Source organism: Canis lupus, chromosome 9 (assembly GCF_048164855.1).
Source record: "Canis lupus baileyi chromosome 9, mCanLup2.hap1, whole genome shotgun sequence".
In the NCBI taxonomy this organism is placed as follows: Eukaryota; Metazoa; Chordata; class Mammalia; order Carnivora; family Canidae; genus Canis; species Canis lupus.
Genome location: NC_132846.1, coordinates 63384809 through 63402802, shown reverse-complemented (window position 1 = coordinate 63402802; position 17994 = coordinate 63384809). Strand labels below are relative to the sequence as shown.

General features: G+C 39.0%; 1 protein-coding gene across 3 annotated transcripts in view; it reads left to right on the top strand.

The window, feature by feature from the left end:
• RPS6KA5 (ribosomal protein S6 kinase A5) overlaps positions 1-17994 on the top strand; it is a 171402-nt gene that overhangs the window by 33346 nt on the left and 120062 nt on the right. The window lies entirely within an intron of this gene.

The following is a 17994-nucleotide window of genomic DNA, read 5'->3' as shown; positions in this document are numbered from 1 at the left end:
TAAACAAAAAACAATGATCTCTGTGCTTCAAAAACATCAGTTATAAAAGACCAAGGTTGAGGAAGTCTTCCAGATAAAATAAATCTAAAGAGACATGACAAAATAAATGTGGTATGTGATTGTATACTGGATGTTATACTCAAGGAGAAAGTGCTATGGAAGGATGTGTTAGTTGAAGTTCTCCAGAAAAACAAAATCAATAGAAAGTGTGTGTGTGTAAAGAGATTTATTATAGGGAATAATAAATAGGCTCGTGTAATTCTGGAGGCTAGCAAATCCAAAATCTGCAACGGTGGACCAGCAGGCTCGAGACTAAGGGGAACTGATGGTCCAATTCTAGTCTGAAGGCAGTGTGCTGGAGAATTCTCTTCCTCAGGAAAGACTGGTCTCTGTGTTCTGTTTACCCTTTCAGCTGATCATATGAGGCCCATCCACATTGTGGAGGACAGTCTGCTTTAAGTCCATAGATTTGAGTGTTATTCAAAAACACCATAATAGAAACACCCAGAGTAATGTTTTATTGTTTGACCAAATATCCATATGCATCTCCTTATTTTTCTTAAAGATTTTGTTTATTTATTTGAGAGAGAGAGCATGAGCAGAGGGAGGGGCAGAGGGAAGGAGAAGTATGCTCCCCACTCAGCAGGGAGCCCAATTCAGGGCTCAAACTCAGGACCCTGAGATCATGACCTGAGCCAAAAGCAGATGCTTAACTGACTGAGCCACCCAGGCGGCCCCCCCCGCAATGTATCTCCTTAAATACTTCCAAGTAAAGACAATAACAAGGTCAAACTTGCAGTTTACATGATTCAGCCACCCTGTGTACAGCAGAAAACACTAGCCATTTTTGCAGAAGAGGACTCACAGTTCTTGAGTGTTTATTCTCCTTGATATCCATCTCGTAAGTTAAATGCTGTGATATAAAGTCAGTTCATCATATATTACATGATAAGGGAATAAGAGAGGGGAGAGAACAAAGATATTTATTTTACACACACACACACACACACACACACACAAACACACAGGCACATACACACATTAATGACAAAATAAGGAAGACATATCCATGATACTTGGGATCTTCATTTCTATAACTGGTCACATGGTGCCTTCCCAGTCCTTCAGGAATATCCTCGGAAGAGCTGTGGTATTGTAATTGTCCACATTCAGGTGGTGGCTGCACGTTGTGTAGAACCATCTGTAACCAGGCCTGGGTCATCTTTTTCCATTAGCTGATCTTAGGGAACTCCCCATGAGGCCACAGGTGCAGGCTGGGAGAGTGAAGGTGGTGTGCTGGGAGTGGGGCCCACAGGCATTTGTGTCACTTGTTCACATGACTTGTTTGCTTTCAGGCCCTGTTCAGCCCCGATCTCAGGTGTACCATTTCTATTTGATGATGGAGTCTCCTCTAAACACCTTACTTTATGGAGGACAATCTGCTTTACTCAAAGTCTACCAATGAAATACTAGTCTTATCCAAAAATACCCTCATAGAAGCACTCAATAATATTTGACCATGTATCTGGGCACTATATAGTCCTGCCAAGTTGACACATAAAATTAACTATCACAAAGAACATTAGACAGTTGACAAATCAGAATAGGGACCATAGATTAAAATATTTTATCAATGTTAAATTTTTTGAACTTGATAACTATAGTGAGGCTATTTAAAAGCATTTTTAGGAGATACATACTGAAATATACAAGGGGCCAGGATGCATGATAAGGGGCCAGGATGCATGAAACTACTCTGAATAGAGCAGAAAAAATAAGTCTTATGTGTGAGAGTATGTGCGTATGTGTGAGAATTTTAAAAATTGGTGATTCTGAATATGAGAGTTGTCCATTAGCAATTTTAGATTTTAAAATCATTTTCAGGACAGCCTGGGTGGCTCAGTGGTTTAGCGCCACCTTCAGCCCAGGGTGGGATCCTGGGGACCCGGGATCGAGTCCCGCACTGGGCTCCCTGCATGGAGCCTGCTTCTCCCTCTGCCTGTGTCTCTGCCTCTCTCTCTCTCTCTCTCTCTCTCTCTCTCTATCTCTCACGAATAAATAAAATCTTAAAAAAAGATAAAATAATTTTCAAATAAAATTAAAAATTTAAGTGACTACGGAGCACTATAATAGTGTTTAAGAGGTACAAAAGCTCTATGACTTATTATAGGGCAACACCATTGTGCTCATACCTTTGTCATAAAATCAGAGGCGTTAATTGCTTGACTTGGTTTCAGGGGAATGGGTTACACACTTCATGTTTGAAATAAGAAAAGGAGGGGACAGTAGGGGAGCATGGTCCTGTAGAGCTCTATTGCCCCAAAGTCCTTCCAGAGCACTCCTTGACCTTTTCTTCTGAATTGCAGGCTTGGTGTCAGAGGATGGTTGTGGTGGAGAAAATAGTTAAAACTGAAATAGGAGAGGAAGGATGGGTAAGACGGGAGGAATTTAGTTTCTTCAGTCCCCAGTGTTCATCCGCATTAAATTTGGTAGTCCACTAAAATTAACATTTTTGAAAGTAGAACTGTTTTTTTTTTTTTTTTTTTTTTTTTTTGTAGAACTGTTCTTGAAAAACAAGTTGGCAATAGCCCCTATGAACATTTCTAGCTCTAGGCACATATTATCACAAACTGATTTGATTCAAGGCAGCTGCATTTAAGTGCTGATAGAAACCAAATTGGCACTATTAGCAGCATGTAGTCTGGAAACTAGAAAAAGGAAAGGGTGTTGATAAAGTTCTTTCTCACAATAGAATCAGGCGTAGAGGCGACAATAGAATTGCAGTGGAAAAATGAGGTTATGGCTTAGGAAGGACAAAGTGCTGCTGTATTTTCTTACATCAAATTGAAATCTGACTCTTGGGAATATTACTTTGGACCGTTTGAAAACTACTTCATATTTTGCACAGAAGGTACAATTTAAAATATGTCAACAGATACCAAAATAAATATTTCCGTGGCACTTTGAAATCTGGAGTGTTTACTTTGCTGTGATGATTTAAGTTTTTATCATTTGTAAGTTATCTAATGTTTTGCTTGCCAAAATACTACAACATGACTTCTACCGCAAATGAAGGTATACCTTAAGAATATAAGGAAGGCCATACAAAGTGTCAGGAGTGTAGCTCTGGTCTTTATCCAGATTCAGGTTCAAAGAGGGGTTGTCTTTAAACTGTCAGAGAGTTAATGATTGATAAACTAGTAGTAAGTCATAAACTAATACTGAGGGAGCTTACCTCTTAAGTAAGTCTTCTAAAAACTTCAGGCAGCCCCAGTGGCACAGTGGTTTAGTGCTGCCTGCAGCCTGGAGTGTGATCCTGGAGACCTGGGATCGAGTCCCACGTCGGGCTCCCTGCATGGAGCCTGCTTCTCCCTCTGCCTGTGTCTCTGCCTTTCTCTCTCTTTCTGTGTCTCTATGAATAAATAAATAAAATCTTAAAAAAAAAAAGTCTTCTAAAACTTCACAATCCTTTTGATGTGCTATATATATTGTTTCCTTAATTAGTTTTCTTCACATTTTTGTGTGTACTAAGTTCAGTCATAGGACATGGCCAGGAAATGAAGTATTCAAGTTGACTATTCTTGTAAAGCTGTATGTTTTACAATATTTGTGAATTCTCAAATAATTTACCACAGTAAAATTTTTTACTGTCCATTGATCATCTTCATTTGGAAATCCCACAGACCTTTCACATACTTATTTTTAATTCACAAAGTTTATGTTCACCAAATCTATATACACCCATACACACATCTGCATATATAAATAATGATATGTTATCAAATCACATGCTGTTACAGCAAGGACAGAAAAACTTGTAACATTTAAGAATAATGCATTAATAAATAATCTATTTTTATAAAATCGAAGAACAAGTTGCTTGGATGATGTGGCATAAGATGTCCCAAAAATGTGTGCATCTTGAAAAATAAGTCTTAGAAACTTTATATTGCTATTAGAAAATATGTGGCTTTTCTAAAAAGCAAGCATTCCCTTTGATAAGCAGATATGTGTGTAAAATAATAACCATGTAAACATCAAGAAAATTCTTGTTAAATCTGAAAATCTTCAAGATTTATAACATCCATGTTTAAAAAATATTTTCATGGGGAAAAAAAACCCCAAACAAAAAGATACTTTCATGGTTCTTTACAGCTCTTGTATTTTTGTATCGAGGCATGATTTACATACAGTAGAATTCACCCTTGACATACAGTTCTGAGTTTTAGCAAATGAATAGGGTTCATATACAACACTTTGAAAATATGTCTTGTCCTCTGTTCCAAGCGCTTTATGATTTCTTTTTTTTTAAAGATTTATTTATTTATTTATGATAGACATAGAGAGAGAGAGAGAGAGAGAGAGGCAGAGACACAGGAGGAGGGAGAAGTAGGCTCCATGCCGGGAGCCCAACATGGGACTCGATCCCGGGACTCCAGGATCGTGCCCTGGGCCAAAGGCAGGTGCCAAACCACTGAGCCACCCAGGGATCTGCACTTTATGATTTCATGGGTCACCTAAGGATTGTCATTTTGAATTGAAGAGATTGTGCCACAGCTACTCCGAATTTCATGATTTTAGTAATTTCCGATGTTTTCACTTTGTGCCTAGCAGTATTAATGAATATTAAGGAATTCCCTTTTTTTTTCTTTTCCTAATTTCAGTGCCTAAGTGTAGCCTTTATTATTTCTGGCCTCAACCATTGCATCAACCTGTGTGTTGGCTTTGGTGTCTTCATGTGAATTCCTTTCTAATTCATTGTCCATGCTCCTGCTACTGTTGCTGCTGGTGTTTCTCAGGTACAGAAATGATTATCTTAATCCACAGTTTAAAATCTTTCACTGGCTCCTATTGCTTTTGGAACAAAATATAGACGTTGGTGTTTCTCAGGTACAGAAATGATTATCTTAATCCACAGTTTAAAATCTTTCACTGGCTCCTATTGCTTTTGGAACAAAATATAGACCTTTTCAAATCGGAGTCTCCATGAACTGGTTCCTGCCTTGCATCTCGCTGTGCTTTCTTGCCCTTTCCTTCTTTTGCATTTGCCTGTCTGCACTAATTGCAGATTCTCAGGTATGCCATGTTCTCTGTCATCTTGGTGCTTTTATGTGTTTTTTTCTGATGAATAGGCTTTTTCCCCCTCCCCATCTGTACCTCACTTCCCCAAACCTTCAGATGTGGCAAGATGCCCTCTTGGTACTCTGCCTCTTACCTCTTTGGTAGTGGTTGTACGTTGGGCTTCCTCACTTGCCTGGGTGCCTCCCCTGGACCCTGCCCTGCTTGGCATCAGGGAGTATGTCTGCTCCAGTATTGCCTCTGATTTGCACAATACTGGATTTGCTCAGTCAGTAGACTCTGTAGTTAAATGTAGAGTATAATGACCACATAAAGCCTACAGTACAGGCAGGGAGAAGAAAAATGTATTATCACAGCAGTGGGCACCAGGATTCCTTGTATGGAGGGAACTACCCTGGGGGCATTGTCTTGATATCAAGCCCACTTAGGGGTGTGAGTATGGATGTTAGTTAGGGCTGAGAGGTCAGGAGTGGAGGAAGCTGCTTGACAGAAGACAAGGGGACCAGTTTGTTGGTTTTTGCTCCTAAGAGGGAAGGAGAGAGAGAAAAGGAGGAAAGTCAAAAGAGCATTGCAAGGCCAGGGAATAGGTGAGATAAAGGCCTCCTCCCTCCAGGCTAGAAGATGGTGGGAAATTAGGACTGTTGGGATCCCTGGGTGGCGCAGCGGTTTGGCGCCTGCCTTTGGCCCAGGGCGCAATCCTGGAGACCCGGGATCGAATCCCACGTCGGGCTCCTGGTGCATGGGGCCTCCTTCTCCCTCTGCCTGTGTCTCTGCCTCTCTTTCTCTCTCTCTGTTACTATCATTAAAAAAAAAAAAAAAAAAAAAAAAAAAGAAAGAAATTAGGACTGTTGCTACTTTCAGGTCCCCTTTAGTTGTTGCCATATGTACCAATCCTCTGCCTTTCTCTGGAAATCTTCCCCGAAGTCTCTTATACTAAGGAATGGTTTCTGCATGTGTTCAGGTTTTGTTCCTGCCTTTTATAGAACTCAGAGGTGAACTCAGTGTTGTGTCTGGATTCGTGTGGTGCAGAATAGAGGTGATGCCTGAGGGACCTCAGAGGGGGCTCTGGACCAGCACAGGCTGTGACTCTGCCCATTTGAGTCCCTTTAGCGTACAGAGCTGGCAAGCAAGCCCCAGCTAGTAACTAGGATCCATACATGAGAAAAGACTGGAAATGAATGTACGGAATGAGAGTAGCTCCTATGAGCATGGTGGGGTTATAATCGCCCGCCTTGGAGGCTTTCTCTGTTACAGGTCATGAGAGAAGAAGAGTTTTAAAAAGAGGAAAATGTCTACAGTAATGTGCTGTGTTCTTATTCACACCAGTACTTGGAAATTAGAGATTAATGTTGATGTTAAAATTGAAGGTGCTAGAAAGGGGAAGGTGAAACAGATCATTGAAGAATAGGGAATTTGAGGCAGGACTGAAACTCCTTTCTTTACCAAAAAAAACAGGAACTTTTTTATTAACTTGTTAAGCTTTGTCCCCTCCCCCTTTTATTTAATTGATGCGATAATGTCTCAGGAAGACAAACCTATTAAGAGCCTGAAAGTTGGACAAGTATTTTTGTAGACAAGAGTGTAGTGTTTAAGCTTCCTAAGTTGATGTTCTGTAGATCACAGATTTATAATAAATTGTAGTTTAATTATTTCGGTTTCAGCTGCGGCAAGCTCTTTCCCTACTTCCTACTGCACTCACAGCTGACTCTCACAACGCTGCTTTCTGTAATTGTTCTCCTTTTCTTCTGAGATGAAAACAGTCACAAAACTGTTGACAAGGTCACAGTACACTGCCGCAGTGTCTTGTGTATACTGCTGTTAATGAGGTGTTCCTCGATGGTGACAAATAGGGTTCAATGCTGGATTGTTCTGTTAATTGCATTTCTTTTTCATGCCCCGATTTCATACAGATAGCTATGATTACAATCTCAAAAGACTGATATATCAACCCAGATGATACCTTACCATTTTAGAATGACACATGAGCAATTACATGAAACACTTGTGTTTGCTTGATTAGTGCATTTTTTCCTTTGGGGTAAGAATCTCAGGTTAAAGTTGGATTGGTTGCTGAGTATGGAATTAGAAAAAAGGGGCAGCCTGGGTGGCTCAGCAGTTTAGCGCCACCTTCAGCGCAGGGCCTGATCCTGGAGACCTGGGATGGAGTCCCACATCGGGCTCCCTGCATGGAGCCTGCTTCTCCCTCTGCCTGTGTCTCTGCCTCTCTCTCTCTCTTTCTCTGTCTCTCATGAATAAATAAATAAATTCTTAAAAAAAAAAAAAAGGAAATTGGCTGAGTGCTTTATGAGTGAAAGGCTTAGGAGCATAGTAAGGCCATCTCCAGGTTAGAGGTGTTGCTTCCTAGGGGACCTGACATTTGAAGCTGGTAATCAGGTTGTCCCTTGGAAAATGCTAGAAACACATCACCCAACTTGGCATTCTGTTTTTTAGCTTTCATTTTTTCCAGTCTACCTTTTGTTATCCATTCTCTAAATATTTTAGTTTGTTTTGATTTGCATAGATCAAGTTCTATGCTGTTATAGTGATTTTATCTCATAAGGTGATTTTTATAGATCTTATTTCATCCCCCTGTGTATTTTAGCCATGCTTATTTCTGAGGTGTTTTACTCTTGCTTCAATTGCACTGCTTCTCAGATACTCCCTTCGGAGACCATTTGTGTCCAGTAGAAAGGCTGTATATAATCTTTTTTTCCATCCTTTACATATCCTTATTCTTCACTGTCTTTTAATTCTTTCTTCTAACTCTTTCTGTCTAGATCCCATTATTTATCACTTCCAACCCTCTCTCTCATCTGACTGCTAAGTTGGAAAAATATTTCATATGATTCTTTCCCATTTTCACTCTATTCCGTCCTTTCATATCTTTAAATGAATTATTTATATCCGTTGTTTTTAAGGATGTTATTTTATTTATTCATCTCCATCCATATCCATATACCCTGACCTCCCAACCTAGATTTGAGGGTAAAACTATGACTCTGGAACAGCCAAGTGGAAGAGATTCTTAGGGCAAGTTATTGATAGTAGGGGGAGGGAATGTGGGACTTCCATGTCCTATCAGGGAGCACCACCATCCCACCTCAGCACCTCTGTGTGTGTACCAACCCGAACCTTTCAGAATCACTGTTCAGGGGTTTTTCCTGGAGGTTTCTTGATATAGGCATGGCTGGTTAAATCACTGGCCTTGGTTATTAACTTAATCCCTAGCCCCTCTCCTTTCCCGGAAGGAGGCGCAGGGGTGGTGGGGGCGGTGAAGCTGAGTCTTCTAGGTCTTTCTAGCAGCCAGCCCCCATCCTGAAGATATCTGGGTCCCCTTAGCCTCCAGTCATCTCAGCATACAAAAGACACTCATACCACTCTGGAGAGTCCTAAGCTTCTAGGAGCTGCGTGCTGGGAACCTGGACAAAGACCAAATATATATTTCCCATTCTACCACATTTGACTTCATTGGTAATTGGTGGTGGGATGGGGGTTGGGGGGGAGTAGTGTTGGCATTCTTTCTTTGGATTCTATCCGCTGTTCATTTTTTCAACTTTTCTCTGGCTCTTTCTGCATCCGAACTTCTGGTCTTCATCAAGATCTGCTCTTCTTTCCATGTAGTCTCCCAAGGGCTTTCTTCTTAAAGCATTTGCTCTTCTCTTAATAACTTTTTCCCTTTCTGCCCTTCTAAGTTTTCTGGGATTCCTGTAACAAAAGACAGATTAACAATTTTATGTAGCAACTTTTCTGTGACATGAGAGCCTCTTCCTACATAAGGAAATGAAAACCCAGGAGACAAACTGGAGCATTTTCATGTTAGGTTTGATGGGGTGGAAGGTTGTAGAATGGGTATGAGAGGACAAAGATACAGTGTACATGTAACCTGGGAGAACTTAGTAAGGCCTGTTTGTTCAGACTCTTCCCTGTGTCCTCTGTCCAGAGATAGGCAAGCTCCTTTCTCTGGGTATAGCGAGGGTGCCTCTTGGAGAGTTTTATGATTTGCTTCATGGGGAGGTCAGAAACTCCTTTCCTGTACCTGATGTCGATTTTCTGATTCCTTCAGTTTCAAATAGTCAATGTGCCAAAGTGCCATGTTTGGCAGGTAGCATGTTCTAAACCCCATCAGCATGCTGTCTCTGCCAAACTTCATTTCCTTGTCTAGAACTGTCTACACGGCAGCCTTTTTGGGATGCCCTGCCATCACTTCAAAATCAGTGTTGAAACCCCAAAACTTCCCCTTTCAACCTTCCTTTTCAACTTCCCCTTGCAACAATATTCGTTGACAACACTACCATTTACCAGACTTTCGTGTCTTGTACCTTTTTTTTTTTTTTAAAGATTTATTTATTTCAGAGAGAGAGCACGTGTGTGCAAGTGAGAGGAGGGGCAGAGGGAGAGGGAGAGAAGCAGACTCTGCACTGAGAAAGGAGCCCTACATGGGGTTCGATCCCAGGACCCTGAGATCACCACCTGAGCCAAAATCAAGAGTCTGACATTAACCTAACTGAACCACCCAGCACCCCATTTCTTGTACTCTAGGTATGGGCCAATGGGGGGGATAAAAGTTGAATTTATCTATCTTTGAACGTGGGGACCCTATCCTGTTTGCATTTGTGGTCTCAGCATCCAAGTCAGGTATTCAGCAAGTGTTTCTTGAACTGAACATTTTTCAGTGATTCTTAGGCTCATTCCTGCCTTTTTTATTCTAGTTTCTACCCAGACCAGATTCTTGTTAGCACACATCCAATTGATTGCATTAACCTCTCCCTCTTTTAGCTTTTGTCTTCCCTTGCTTGCTATCCACATGGCATACCGCTGCCAAAGTAATTTTCTAAAACCTTACTTTCATCTTGTCAAGAGCCATTACTGCTTATGGATTCAGTTCAAGCTAATTAGTCTGGCAGGCTAGGTTTTGAATCATCTAGTTTGGGGAACTTATTTGATGTGATATTTTTGCTATTTTTCCAACATAAGCCCATCATAGCTAATTAGAACAATCCTCTTCTTATTCTGTACTAGGGAAGTATTTATTCTCACTTATGCCTTTTCTCCAGATATTTTTCTAGCCCAGAATTCCCTAGCCTTTCTTGCATTTTCAAATCCTGTGTTTCTTAAAGACCTAACAGCTGGCTTTGGTGTCTGTAGGTACTCAGTGAATATTTGTTAAATGAGTAAATGAGAATTTGTATTCTCAATGAACATTTTTAAGTAGTTTCACATGATAGTGATATTCCCCTTATTGTCCATAGACTCCATAATCTTATAAATTTTATTTCTTGTAGCTTATTGCAAATTTAAGAAATAATTAATCTGTTGAATAAAATCTGGTTTATGAGTATCTCACTCATATACCAACAACTGTCTTTAAATGGCTTCAGAAGCATTATTACTTTTCCTTATTTCTACTTTAATTGTAAAAGTGCTTTAAATTAAGCCTTTTCTTAGCTTTAACACAAGTGAATTATTGGATCTAATCAAATGATTTCAGCACATGCTCTGAGCAATTACATTTATGCAGCTTAGCAGAAACTATGGCAACAAAATGAAAAATGTGTTTTTCCTGATTTTTTTCCTCCATAAGATTGGGAAGTTCTGGCTTAAACATCTCAACTTACAAAGAAATGGTCATAAATAATATGCATTATAAATTACATTCGGTAGTAGAATTGCCTAGAAAGTTGGGTTAAGAAGCCATTTATCATTCATAGATTTATGGCTCAAATCCTGGAAGAATATGCCAAGGAATAACAATAGTAATCTTTGGTGGGGATATGGGAGATTTTCAGGGTCTACTTAAGGTTTATTTATATTGTCTATTTTTTTAAAGCCACAAACCAGTATTATTTTATGATAATAGTATAACAAACAACAAAGTTATTTAAAGTTGGGAGAAAAGACAGTTATCTGGTTTTTCTAAATTTATTATTTAAAAAATTACATCGGCCATATTTTTCTACACAACACATAACCATATTATTATTCGATGAGCCAAAGGAATCCAGTTGTAGTGTCAGAAACCAAGTACAGGGCAGCCGGGGTGGCTCAGCGGTTTAGCACCGCCTTCAGCCCAGGGTGTGATCCTGGAGACCCAGGATGAGTCCCATGTTGGGCTCCCTACATGGAGCCTGCTTCTTCCTCTGCCTGTGTCTCTGCCCCTCTCTCTCTGTGTCTCTCATGAATAAATAAATAAAGTCTTAAAAAAAAAAGAAACCAAGTACATTATATTCATTGTGTAAGACAAGATTTTTCTTTTAAGAGCTATTAATAATTCAGACTGATATCTAAAGAGAATCTGTTAAACATTGAAATTCATTTGAGTTTTGGCAGTTTTAAAAGATCCATTGACTTCTTATTAAAGAACTTGTGAAAATCAGTTTTAAAAGTGATTTCCTAACCAGGAGGTACACATTAAAGGATAATAACACTAATGAAGAAGTGAAGGATTTTCAATGGGGTAGTTTCTGATATTTTAATTAAAAAAAATGGTGAAAACTACTTTATGAAAGCATTACAACTGTTCACACAAATGAATAAACTGAATAATGCATTAATGTAAAAACTATAAATGCTGTCTAAGCTGATGAACTGTAGAGAGAGGCCTAATATAGACTTTGAAAAGCTTAAAAATACTTTCTTTTAGCCCGTGCTTACTAATATTTAACAACTCATGAGGTGTAGGCATCAAAATAGCTGCCAGATAAAAACAACTGACTTGGCAATACTATTATGAACCAACTAAATATAAATAGGTCCAGTCTATGTTTGTTGATACCCTTTGTTATTTTATATATTTGTAAAGAGTCTTCACAAGACTTGTTTCTGTGGAAAGGAGGTAATCCTTTTAGTTGGGAATTAGGAGCTGAGGGTAAGGTGTTGGTGCCAAGTTTTACAGCCAGAAATTCAGAAATGCCCAAAGTGCCCAGCCAGTACACTCTTAGCCCTGGAGAGTCATGAGGGAGCTGAGTTGTCTGTGAGGAGCAGCCAGTGGGACTCAGAGTGCCGCATTGGTAAAGGCCGTGCAAACTTCCAGCTCATCACTCTAAGGCAACTCCTTAGAGATGCCTTGGTGCAAGTGGTTCAGGCTTAAGGCCTAAGTCTGGATTCCTTCCCTCCCAGCCTCATCTAGTCACCATATTGGGACCAGTATGTTAGATGTGTGTGAATTAGAAAATGGGGGGGGAGGGGGAGAACAAACTAGTCAGTGAACACCAAGTCCCAAAGAACCTCTGAATCTGCTTTGTCGACTACAGTATACAGTACCTCCCCCGCCTTATCCATGAGAGAGATGTTCCAAGACCCCCAGCAGATACCCAAAACCGTGCATAGTACCAAACCTCCTCTGTACCATGCATTTTCCTCTGCATGCATTCCTATGATAAAATTTAATTTATGAATTAAGCACAGTAAGAGATTAACAATAACTAATAATCAGGACAGTTACAATATACTATAATAAAAGTGGTGTGAATATGATCTCTCTCTCAGACTGTCTTATGGTACTGAATCCACCTTTCTTGTGATGATGGTGAGATAATAAAATGCTTTCGTGATGAGCCGAGGTGAGGTGAGTGATGTAGGCATTGGGACAGAGTGTGAGGCCACAGCTGGCCTTCTGAGAATGCATTAGCAGAAGGATCATCTGCCCCTGACCCATGGCGAACTGCAGGTCACTAAGAGCGCAGGTCACTGAACCTGCAGAAGGTGAAGCTGTGGATAACGAGGAACTGCTGTATAGTGAAGGAGAGGTGCAAGAGAATAGCCATTGGGCCCTAGTGGGTCAGGCTAGGCCAAGAGTTTGAGGCAGTAAAACAGACCTTGTGTAGAGACCGTTATTTGAACACAGTGACCCCATATACTGCTAATTGTGCCCTGTTAGGATTTTAGATTCTTGAGTGATTAGAGTAGTAGCTTCTCTTACCTCTGGAGAGGACTAGACAGGAGGTGGGCAGAGGTATGCCTGGCACAGGAGAAGGAGCTCCTGCAACCACAATAAAGTGCCATTTATTTTCACATATGGAGGAAAACAATGGACAGTTCTGTTTCTCACTTGTAAAGGCTTCCTTCTGGCACAGTCTGGCCCCAGGCGTGAGTAGCTCCTCACCATCTGATCAGTGTGCATCTGGGACTTCACTAAGGCATGTAATGACTCAGAAATGCAGATTTCTGTAATTGACTGATGTTTACTTCACCTCCAAGGTGAAATACGATGTGTAAATATTTTAGGTCTTGTTCTAATAAATGTTGATGGTGTTCCTGGGAAGTTTGAGCTCTTGATCTGAGGTTAACAATTTAAGAGAAATATAGTTTATTTTTAGACTTTCATGTTCAAAGACTTCTAATTATAATGACAAGTAATAGCATAGAAATGAGAACCATTTAGACACCTAGACTCACATGCTCAAATATGTGTTTGTCAGTGCTTAGGATTCTAAATAATATTCTCTTTACCATTTTTTAAAAAGATTTTATTTATCCATTCATGAGAGACACAGAGAGAGGGGCAGAGACACAGGCAGAGGGAGAAGCAGGCTGCATGTAGGGAGCCCGATGTGGGACTCGATCCCCGGTCTCTAGGATCAACCCCTGGACTGAAGGCGGCACTTAACCGCTGAGCCACCAGGGCTGCCCTACCATTTGTTTTTATGTGTTTTGTTGTTAACATGATGAAAAAGATCTTTATAACTAATAAATTCTCCCCATGCCTAAATCTTGATACAGGATGTCTGATTACTTACTTTGCCTATCAGATGTAATGTAAAATATGTAATGTAAAATATATTAAGTTCAAGAACCCTAAAATGAGTTTAAATCACCTTTTTAATTTTATTTTACTTTTTGAAGTTAACTTACTAGAGTAGTAAAGTAAAAACTTTGTAATTGCAGGGGAGAAGAACCTTTCCCTTCTTCTAGGTTCTTTGGCTGGCCTAATAGTTAAATTGACAACACGAATTAACGGGAGAAAAAACATTTAATTTTGTATGTACAGGAGCCTATAGAAATAAGAGACTCAAAGAAGTCACCAAAGCAGGTAGTTTTGTGAAAATTGACAAGATAGAAGGGTTTGGGTTTGGGGTAGAAAATTAGTGAGGAAGTAACAAAGTTTGTTTACATAGCTTTCTGGGCCCCAAATCTCTTATTTCTGGTAATAAGGATGCCTTTTATCCTCCTGGTACAGGGAAGGTACGTTTCAAATGAGAGATTTATTTCCTGCTTTCCTGGGCAGGTGGGGATGGGGGGCAAGAAGAGGAGGTCTGTTTTTCTTTTCTTTCTCTGGCTGTTTCTTAAGTAACTTTAATTCAAAAGAATCAGCATGCCAAAGTGGCACATTTGGGGGTGGCATATTCTGCTCCCCTTCATCCTGTCTACAATATGAAGACTTTTGTTTCTTGTAATTTCAGAAAAAAGACCCCCTACTAGAGAATTCCTTTGTAGAAAACAACTGTAAAACCTGGATTTAATGTTAAAAAGCAACTATTTAAGGCTCTTGAGAGTGAACAGAAGCAGATAGATTCCACTGGGGAGTACACAGTTGGAGGAGGGAAGGAAGGGAGCTATAAGAAGTAACTTTGCCTTTTCACTGATTTTAGCTTCAGGCTAAGTACAGTCTGTACTCTGGAGACTGGTGGAAAAACAATAGTCTCTCTGGCCGGGGAGACTAGAAAACTGAAACCAGAGAACCCTGCTTCTCTGAAGATAGTAGAGAAATCCCAGAAGAAGAAGAGCCAGGGGAGGAAGAGTCCTCACATTTTGTGAGCATACATCTCTTCCTAATCTCTGAGCCATGTATGAGTACAGTGGACTCAGAACAGCCCAGCTGAAGACAAAAAATCTAAACTGAGCTGGAGCTGCCTCCTAAGAAAGAGTTTATAGTTCAAGCCAACCCAAGATATTTGCCAGCTAAACAAAAGAACTCACTGGAGGAAAAAATAACAATCTTTAGTCTTCACATTAACATTTCTACAGTCCATAATTAACCCCATATATGGAGAATCAAGAAAATGGAAATTTTCTGAAGAGGAAGAAATCAGCTGAGTCCTATCCTGAGATGAATGAAATATTTGCAGTAGCAGACAATATTTTAAAAGCAACTGTTAGAATATCCTCAGTGAAATAAAATGTCATGCTCTCAGTGACTAATAAAACAAGAAATCCTATCAGATAAATAGAAACAATGGAAGAGAACCAAATGGAAGTTCTAAAATTAAAAGATACTACATTTGAAATAAAAATTCAGTAGATGGATTTAACAGTTGAATAGAGGTACAGAAGGAAAAGTACATGAACTTGAAGATGGAGCAATAGAAATTAATTTGAAGAACAGAAAGAAAACATATTGGGACAAAAAATGAGTCTCAAGGACCTTTTTGGTTGATTTAAATAATACAACATGCACGTAAATGGAACCTCAGAGGTTAGAGAGAATGGGATAGAAAAACATTTTTGAAAAGTTAAAGCAGAAATTCCCCAAATTTGTTGAAAAACAGAAACTTATAAGATACTCAGTGAATACCAGGCTGACTGAACCCAAAGAAGTACATGTCAAGACACATCATGGCAAAATTTTGGAAAGCCAAAGATAAATGTTGAAAGCAACACTAGAAAAATGATACATTTCAAATAGAGGAGCAATGATCCATTTAATGACTGACTTCCCCTCGGAAACCATGGAGGCTAAAAGAGAGTGGAAGAGCATGGTTAAAGTGCTGGAAGAAAAGAAAAACCTTATCCTGGAATTCTTTGTCAAAGGACAATATCCTTCAGAAATGAAGAGGATTCCAGAATTTGTTAGTGGTGACAGTGACACAATCTGTAAATAGACTAAAAACCTTGGACAGATACCCTTTAAAAGGGTGAGTTTTATAGAATATAGCTCAATGAAAAAACATAAGGCAAGAAAGACTTTTTCAGATAAAAGAAAACTCCAGAGAATTCTGCACTACCATAGATGTCAAAAGAAGTTCTTTCAGGCGAGGAAAACTTACACCGGATGAAATTTTGGATTCTTGGAAGAGATAAGAAAGATCATCAAAATTGAGAAATATCTATAGAAATGAGAAAGTCTCTGTCTTCTTTCTTTATAAATCGTATTATATAAGTTGTTCATATATAGCATGTATAGAAGGTATTAACTCCATATAATATATGTATCAGTATTCCAGAAAGAATGATTGCAAAGTTTCTATATTTGTAGGGAAATGGTACAGTAGTAATTATAAGAGGACTGTAAGTAATTAAAGAAGTATACTGTAATCCTTAGGGCAACAACTATACTAGTAATGCAAAGAAGTAGAGCTAAAATACCACTGTGAAAATTGAAATGAAATTCTAAAAAGCATTTCAGTGTTTTGTTGTTGTTGTTTTAAGTCAGAAAATATGGAACATGGGAACAAACAATAGAAAAGACAAGTTAAGGGGCCCCTGGCTGCCTTGGTTGGAAGAGCATGTAACTTGATCTTGGGGCCATGAGTTCAAGCCCCATGTTGGGTATGGAGATTACTTTAAATAAATAAAACTTAAAAAAAGTTAAAAACAAATAATAAAATGGTAGGCCCAAATCCAGCCATCTCAGCAGTTACATTAAATTGTTAATAAAATTCAGGGAGTATAGTTTTTTTTTGGAACATTAGAAAAGTTCAGAGATCTATTGCAAACATAGAACGTATAATTTTTTTTTGAAACATAGAACGTATAATTAACACCACTGTATTGTACACTTAAAAGTGGCTAAGGTGGGAAATTTATATTATGTGAATTTGACCACATTTAAAAAAATTTTAACTACGGATTTAGTTAAACTTTGGAAGGCCACTGAGGGCAGCCTTGGTGGCTCAGAGGGTTTAGCGCCGCCTCCAGCCCAGGGGTGATCCCAGAGACCCAGGATCGAGTCCCACATCAGGCTCCCTGCATGGAGCCTGCTTCTCCCTCTGCCTCTGTCTCTGCCTCTCTCTCTCTGTGTCTCTATGAATAAATAAATAAAATGCTTTAAAAAAATGAAAGGACACTGAAATCACTTACCTCCCTGAAACTTTTAATTCTAGAAGTTCCTATTTGGGTCTGATTTTCTCAAGTTGTGTTCCCAGAGCATTATTTACTTACAGACACTTATAGTAACACTTAGTTAAGGCATATAGCAAGCTCTGTATAAATTTAACTCACTGAGTCCTCATCACAACCCTGTGAGGTAGGTATTTTATTTTCTGCCGTTTTATTATGCTATATTTTCAAATATACAGAGAATTTGGAAGAATTACATGCCGAACACCCTTACACTCACTATCTAGATTCTGTAATTAACATTTTATCTGTTGGCTTTATCACATATCTGTCTATCCATACCTATATTCATCCATTAATCCATCTTATTTTTTCAATGCTTTTCAAAGCAAATTACAGACATCAGTATGCTTTGTGGGCAGGTATTTTTATTATCCTCATTTCACATGAGAAGGGACCTGAGACACAGAAGTTAAGTAATTAATTTAAGGTCGGATGGCTTTTAAGTGGTAGAACTAGGATTTGAGCTAAGCCTGCCTTAACTACATCTACAGAATGCTGGTTGACTTAATAGGTATTACCATAAAAAATAATTTTGTGATCCAATAAACTTGACAAGTATAGTATCTCGGTTTTGAAGATTCACATGCAGATTTTCATGGTGTGGAATCTGTGAAGTTCAGCAGTAAAGAAACCTGATTAACTTTGTTTAAGCCAACCATTTCAAGTTTAGCATGTTTTCCTCCAGATATAACATCTATTAACATCTTGTAGGATAGGATCAGAATCAATGGAATATAGTTCAGAAGTAATATGTAATTACTTATGGTTTATAAGATATTCTAATTTTGTTTGTTTAGGACAGAATATGCCTTTAAAGAGTTTACACTTTTTAAACAAATTTTAGAGCTGGCAGAGATC